Here is an 8,917-nt window from a genome sequence, read left to right as displayed (position 1 = left end):
GCATGGCGACATGCCACGCTCTGCAGGACGTCGTGATGATGACTATGATCATCAGTGATGACGGTGATGAGGATGATGACAGATGATGGTGATGAGGATAATGATGATGATAGATGATGATGATCACGGCCACCAGCACCACCCACACCATATGGCGACATCCCAGGACGTCATGATGATGACTATGATCACCATTGATGAGGATGATGAGGATGAGAATGATGACAGATGATGGTGATGAGGATAATGATGATGATAGATGATGATGATAGATGATGACGACCACGGCCACCAGCACCACCCATACCAGACCCAGCACGGCGACATCCCACACTCTGCATGACATCGTCATGATGAGGACGAGGAGGAGGAGGAGGAAAAGGAGGAGAAGGAAGAAAAGTCGGTAGAGGAGAAGAAGGAGGAAGAAGATGATGATGATCATGATGAGGGTGGTGGTGATGGTGATGATAATAATGATAAATGATGATGAGGATAGACGATTATGACAGATGATGGTGATGATGATGGTGATATATGATAATGATGCTGCTGATGATAAATGATGATGATGATGATGATGATATATGATGATTATGATGATGGTGGTGGTAGTGATGATGATATATGATGATTATGATGATAGATGATGATGGATTTTGATGATGATGATGATGGATGATAATGATAAATGATGAAGATGATGATGATATGGATACTTATATAGTGCCGCCTATCCGCGGTCAGAGACCAAGCTCCCGAAGCACTTCACAAACAGGAAGTCATTTGCACTACTGCCAGGTTTGCCTTCCTGGGTAGATCCGGCTGAGACCTACCTTTGGGCGCTCGTCATTCGTTTCCTGTGTCATTCAATCATTTTTAAAGACAGACAAGAGAAGCCTAGATGTGGTTAATTTTGGAAACCCCGTTGAGGCACATGAAAATGCTACGTATTTCATGTTACTAATAAAAACATAAATAACAGGTTTCAGTCTCTCTCTCTCTCTCTCTCTCTCACACACACACACACATACATACGCACAGAAGCATGTAAGATTTTAAGTGTATTATCGTTATGTTTTTTGTTGGTTTTTTTTATATATACCCCGCCATGTAGACAGCCATACTCTGTTTTCAGGGGTGTGCATGCGAGGTATATTCCTATTTCCAGTAAACCCACCGAACGCTGACATGGATTACAGGATCTTTAACGTGTGTATTTGATCTTCTTCGTGCGTATATACACGAAGGGGGTTCAGGACACTAGCAGCTCTGCATACATGTTGACCTGGGAGGTCGGGAAAATCTCCACCCTTTACCCACCTAGGGTGATGGAGATCGCATTCAGGAAACTATGGCGAGAATTCAGCGCTCGAATTATTTGACTACGACACCTGTCATATGTAGTGGAGTGATGGCCTTGAGGTTACGCGTCCGCCTAGGAAGCGAGAGAATCTGAGTGCGCTGGTTCGAATCATGGCTCAGCCGGCCGATATTTTCTCCCCCTCCACTAGACCTTGAGTGGTGGTCTGGACGCTAGTCATTCGGATGAGACGATAAACAGAGGCCCCGTGTGCAGCATGTACTTAGCGCACGTAAAAGAACCCACGGCAACAAAAGGGTTGTTCCTGGCAAAATTCTGTTGAAAAATCCACTTCGACAGGAAAAATAAATAAAACTGCACGCAGGAAAAAAAAAAAAAAATAAAAAAGGGCGGCGCTGTAGTGTAGCGACGCGCTCTCCCTGGTAAGAGCAGCCCGAATTTCACACAGAGATATCTGTGGTGAAAAACAAAAACAAAACCCAAACAAATACAAGTACAAATATATAGTCGTTTTCAGTTTGAATTTTTCAAGAAGTCGTTACTGCGTTCAGACAAATTCATATACGCTACACCACATCTGCTATGCAGATGGCGTGACCAGCAACATGACCCAACGCGCTTAGTCAGGCCTTGGGTGCATGCATATATAAATATATTTGTCGTACCTATCAGAAATGTACCAAAGGTCAACACTTTTGTTACCATGGATTATTTTCCAGTTCGCCATGTGCGTACTGCAAACAGGACCTCGGTTTTATCGTCTCATCTGAATGATTAAATGCTCAGTTTGATTTTCCAGTCAAAGTTGGGAGAAAGGGCGAGATTCAGTTTCAGTTTCAGTAGCTCAAGGAGGCGTCACTGCGTTCGGACAAATCCATATACGCTACACCACAACTGCCAAGCAGATGCCTGACCAGCAGCGTAACCCAACGCGCTTAGTCAGGCCTTGAGAAAAAAGAAAAAAGAAAAAAAAGTTGAATGAATAATAGATAAGCTTACATAAATAAATAAATAAATAAATAATAATTATGATATTAAAAAAGGCAGTAGTAATGATAATGATAATAAAATAACAATAATAATAACAATAATAACAATAATAAAAAATAAATAAATAAGACAACAATGATGATAAATAAGCAAATAAATGTAAAACATGAAGACACACATTCACACATACACCCACACATGCATAACAGATATGCACCAAACATGCAGTTTCACAGATATGAAAGCACAGTCAAATACATATAAACGTACATGAGCTCCAACACACACACACACACACACACACAAGGGCGAGAGCGGGATTCCAACCCAGACCCTCTTGAACACTGTATATGTCACAACCATTCTGCCATTTTGTGGAGTGATGGCCTAGAGGTAACGCGTCCGCCTAGGAAGCGAGAGAATCTGAGCGTGCTGGTTCGAATCACGGCTCAGCCGCCGATATTTTCTCCCTCTCCACTAGACCTTGTGTGGTGGTCTGGACGCTAGTCATTCGGATGAGACGATAAACAGAGGCCCGTGTGCAGCATGTACTTAGCGCACGTAAAAGAACCCACGGCAACAGAAGGGTTGTTCCTGGCAAAATTCTGTAGAAAAATCCACTTCGATAGGAAAAACAAATAAAACTGCACGCAGGAAAACACACACACACACACACACACACACACACACAAAAACACAAAAGGGGGTGGCGCTGTAGTGTAGCGACGCGCTCACCCTGGGGAGAACAGCTCGAATTTCACACAGAGAAATCTGTTGAGACAAAAAGAAATACAAATACACATACAAAATACAAATACAATTTTCCTCCTTGATATAGTAGCCGCTATATCTTGTGTAAGCGGTCAACCTCAAGTTGCAAAAAGAAAGTTGTTGTTGTTTTTTTATCTTGTCTTGTACTGTGCTGTATTCTACGGCATTACATTTTGTCAAAACAGACTTCTGTGTGTGAAATTCAGGCTGCTCTCTTTGGGGAAAACACGTCGGTAGAATGCAGCGCCACAGGTTTTTTTTTGTTTTTTTTCTTCTTCTTTTTTTTTCTTTTTCTCACGCGCCAGTATTTGCTTTTCTTATCAGAAAATTTGTCACAGACAACCCTTTTGTAACCCTGACATTTTTTTTTTTATATGCACTATGTGCGTGCTACATAAGGTACCTCGGTTTATCGTCTCATCTGAATTACTATGGTCCAGACCACCGCTCAGGATGGGTAGAAAATACTGAGGTGTGTCTGGCAGGTGGTGTGTGTGTGTGTGTGTGTGTGTGTGCATGTGTGTGTGTGTGTGTGTGTGTGTGTGTGGAGCGGAGCGGGGCGTGGGGGGGGGGGTTACAAGGTACTGGGCCTTTACAAGGCTGTTTGTAGCTCAAAAGTCAAGACTGTTTTATTGTCAACACAGAGACACAAAAACCCATTGTTAGGCATTTGCAAATAATAAAGTAGAATAAAAACTTCTTTTTCTTCTGAAATTAAAGAAAGAAAGAAAAAAAAATTAAGCTGAATAAATTAAAAATCAGTAAGGAAAGCATGCACATTAAAAATATCACACACACACACACACACACACACTCACACGAGATATCAATATAACTTGTATCAAGATTACATTAATACATATTTTTCTTCCAGAGTATTCAAAATGGTTGGCTTTGTGAGTTTGTGTGTGTGTGTGTGTATGTGTGTGTGTGGGTGTGTGTGTGTGTGTCCGTCCTTCCCTTCCACCAACTGAGGAACAACATGTCAGCATATAGAAGTAAGGTAGCATGTAGCAGCGAAGTTTTTGGCGACTGTTTGATCTTACTGTTCAAACGTTCAAACTTGTTAGGGGGAAGGGGGGGGGGGCGCGAGGGGGGAGGACGGACGGGCGAGGGGGGGGGGGGGGGGGGGGTAGCGCGGGGGTGCGGTTATGGGGTGGGGGATGGGGGGGGATCCTTTTATTCTTAGATCACATATCTTAAGCCTACAGCTCCAACTTCCTTACGACTAAATCTTATAGCTGGAACGTTTTTTGAAGTTTCTAGTCAACAGAACATACAACTCGATATTGCTTTAGCTCCTAGCTACAGACCTTACAGCTCGAACATTTTGAGGGTTTAAGATCGCACGAAGAAGATAACATAATCCTGGCAAGCATCCCTGGGCGAGTTGATGTTAGAAGTGGGTACATTTTCGAATCCAGTGTCTATTATTTCCTGGTCAGCAGATACTGTTACTCTCACCTTTTGGAGACCTCCGGCTAGCTGGTCCTGTAATCCGAGCTGAGCCGTGTTTAAGTCAGGTCTGCCTTACTCATGTTTGAGAGCTGTGGAAGACAGAGCCATTGCAGCGCTGTAGCGCTGAGTATCACCAGGCTTATGACTCGAGTCTGACGTCAACTAGTTCATGACATAATCCTGAGTCAAAATGACGTATCATACTTTCTGGAACGTGTCCGGGAAAAAAAACAACCAAAAAAAAAGAAAAACTGAACGCGTTTCCATCACACCATTTTTCTCTCTTTCTTTCGTGATGATGTGTGTATGTGTGGGTCTATGTTTTTGAGTGCGTTTGTGCATGCGTGAGAGTGTAAGTGTACACAAGTGTCAGGAGAGTTCTGTGTGTGTGTGTGTGTGTGTGTGTGTGTGTGTGTGTGTGTGTGTGTGTGTGAGGGGGAGGTGGGGGTGCAGGGAGGAGGTGAGATAGAGGATGAGGTATGTGAGTGTATGCATGCCTACACTGTGGGAGCATCAGGATATTGGAACAAATATATTATATATATATCTTTGTATATATGTGTGTGGGGTTGGGGGTGGGAGATATGGACGTGTGTGTGTGTGTGCTTGTACAAGTAAGTGTTCATCTGTGTGTGTGAGTGTGTGTGGGTGTGTGCGTGTGCGTGTGTGTGTGTGTGTGTGTGTGTGTGTGTGTGTGTGCCGTGGAAGCTGCGATACATAGACTAGAAACTCCGAGTGTGTGGAGGAGGGGGTAGAGGAGGTGCAGGGAAATTTGTGGTGTGTGTGTGTGTGTGTGTGTGTGTGTGTGTGTGTGTGTGTGTTGGAGCTCATGTACGTTTATATGTATTTGACTGTGCTTTCATATCTATGAAACTGCGTTTTGGGGGCATATCTGTTATGCATGTGTGGGTGTATGTGTGAATGTGTGTCTTCATGTTTTATATTTATTTGCTTATTTATCATCATTGTTGTCTTATTTATTTAATTATTTATTTATTATTATTATTATTTTATCATTATTTTCATTACTACTATCTTTTTTTTTCATCATAATTATTATTTATTCATTTATGTATGTACGCTTATATATATATATATATATATATATATATATATATTTTTTTTTTTTTTTTTTTTTTTTTTTTTTTTCCCTCAAGGCCTGACTAAGCGCGTTGGGTTACGCTGCTGGTCAGGCATCTGCTTGGCAGATGTGGTGTAGCGTCTATGGATTTGTCCGAACGCAGTGACGCCTCCTTGAGCTACTGAAACTGATACTGATACTGATGATGTGGTCAGCGTATGGGATTGAGGACCGTGGAGATATTCATCTTTGATGAACCTTTATATATATATATATATATATATATAGATATAGATAGATAGATAGATAGATAGATAGATATATATATATATATATATATATATATATTTTTTTTTTAAAGCATCAGTCAGAAAAGAAAAACGACAAAACATGAGCACAGCAACACTATTTCATAATACTATTTTATGATATTAATTATATGCTGTATCATTTCAGATCCTTATACATACATACATACATACATACATACATTCGGTCACCTGTATACACAGATTTTCATCCACTATTGTTCACATGTGATGCAAACAACACGCATCATGTTATAAAGCATTTATCACTTTATCAAACGTTGTCATTTATAAATAAATAGTAAATAAGTAATAAATTGATTGATTGATTGATTGATCGATTAATCGATTGATTGATTGATTGATATGGATACTTACATAGCGCCTATCTTCGGCCAGAGACCAAGCTCTAAGCTTATAAGTGAATTTATTCAGACATTTTGTCCTCCGTTCATTCTCCCTTAATCCTTCGCTCGTCACTGTCAAAGTAGCCTGTAGATATAGCATGGACCGACAAACGGAAACAACTGATGCGAAAGAAAGCATACACCGGAAGAAAGTACATCAAGTTTAACATGCTCCTTATAAGTCGATCAGTTGCGGAAACCAGTTTATTGTAAATGCATTAAAAGACTCATTTGTTACACACACACACACACACACACACACATACACACACACACACACACACACACACACACACACATCTTTGTTTTATATACACGTTTAAATCATTTCCTGAAATGATCAAGCTGTAGAGAGTTGTTATTAACATTTTGTATGTAAAAAGACAATAATTATTATAGAAAATAAATTTTAAAAAGGCATAGACAATAATATACGGATCAGAAATTCTACCAGATCTAAATACACTGCGTCAAACATTATCATTCTTTCGTTTAATTTTTGAAGATTTGGCACTTTCACAATTGTCATTTATATATCTTTCAATAATGTTCCAGAACAGAAACGATGAGAATTCGCATTCCCAGAATATGTGGTGGGAATATACATCTTACCTGCACCTTTCTACAAACAAGGTTACAAACATCTTCCTTAATTAAAACTACGCCCACGCGTTTCTGCACAGTATTTGTTGCTAACATTCTATGTACAACTCTGATCTTAGTCCCTAAGGCCGAGGGGGGTTACCGTGCAGCCCCTCCCCCCTCTGCCGCCCCGCCCCCCTCATCTCCACCCCACCCCACCTCCCCTTAAGCAGGAGAACATGATACATGTAAATGTTAGCCACAAAAACCACACGATTTTGCAACTCAAAGACGACTCCTGGCAAAACAGCATTTTGGCGGTAGGAGAGGCAGTTCGACCAGTGTGACTCCCCAAAGGGTCAAATCTTCATCCAAACGTACCGAAATAATTCCTAGAAGACCCCTGCAGATCTCTATATATTAATATAAAAAAAGTAAAAAAAGAAAAGAATAATGGCAAAGAGTGATATTGAAGTGATAAAATAAAACTACCAGGCAATTTTACGTTAATTCGTCGAAGATTGGATAGTTGGCCAATACAAGCCTTAATTGTGAAAGAACGAATGAAGATATTTCAATTCTGAATACATATTCGAATGGAAAAGACCCTATTGAAAAAGAAAACATATAGTATGTGGTGGTTTTCGTTATATGAATATGATTTATGCGGGTTTGAAGTTGAGCTTGTCTTAATTTCATTGACCGGGGCGCAAGGGGGGTAAATCATGATCAGCTCGTCATTGTCAAAATGTTCACCGGTATGCTTTTCACCGAAAATGACAATGATGATGATGATGATGATAACGATGATGACATCACAATGACATCAATATCAACGATAATGATGAAGATGGAAAATTAATTATACTCGCAACAACACCAACTATGATGATCATGATCATGACGATGATGATGGCGACTATGATGAAGATAGTGATAAGAGGGGAAAAAAAAGAAAAAAAGGAGGGGGAAGAAAGGAAATTAGTATGTTTCAAGTACATAGTCGCTTTGCTTTGTCAACCCATCTAACAGGTCAATTCCTTACCATTTTCTGACCCTCTAAATAAATAAATGACTAAATCAATGAATAAATAAATGAATACGTTTCAAGTACATAGTTGTTTTGCATTATCAACCAGTTTAGCAAGTCATTTATTTACCATTATCTGCCCCTTCTAAAACAAACAAACCAAAAAAACAACAACAAAAAACAAACAAACAAGCAAACAAACAAACAAAAAACCCAAAAAAACAAACAACCCCCAAAACAACAACAACAACAACAAAACAAAACAAAAACAACAACAACAACAAAAACCAAAAAACCAAAACCAGTCAACCAAACAAACAATACAACAAAAAAAAAAAATCATTCAATCGTTCCAAAATGAAACATATCATAAAACATTCATCATCATCTGCTGATATGTTTCTGTTTCTACTTAAACCTTCCAGCCACCATTCTCCCTGCCCCCCCACCCCCCACCCCCCCTCTCTGTCTCTGTCTCTTGTCTCTCTCTGTGTCTCCAGGGTCATTTCACTGCCTGCCCTCACTGGAATCCAGGTAAGACGAGTGCTCCAGCACATATCCGACGGTTCGTCACATCACCACCATCTCCATCCCCTACCGTTCTATTGCCGTGAAACTGGCTGGTTTGAATCCTTGGCTGATCGTCGGAAGTACCTCGAATTGAAAGGAACTGCTGTGTGGCTCCGCCCCCCTTCCCCCACAGACCCCCCAAAACGGGCTGATTCTCGTATAAAGGTACGTTGTGGAGTGATGGCCTAGAGGTAACGCGTCCGCTTAGCAAGCGAGAGAATATGAGCGCGCTGGTTCGAATCACGGCTCAGCCGCCGATATTTTCTCCCCCTCCACTAGACCTTGAGTGGTTGTCTGGACGCTAGTCATTCGGATGAGACGATAAACCGAGGTCCCGTGTGCAGCATTCACTTAGCGCACGTAAACGAACCCACGGCCATAAAAGGGTTGTTCCTGGCA

Source organism: Babylonia areolata, chromosome 23 (assembly GCF_041734735.1).
Source record: "Babylonia areolata isolate BAREFJ2019XMU chromosome 23, ASM4173473v1, whole genome shotgun sequence".
NCBI lineage: Eukaryota > Metazoa > Mollusca > Gastropoda > Neogastropoda > Buccinidae > Babylonia > Babylonia areolata.
The sequence above is the reverse complement of the archived record's forward strand: the minus strand, read 5'-3'. Positions refer to the sequence as shown.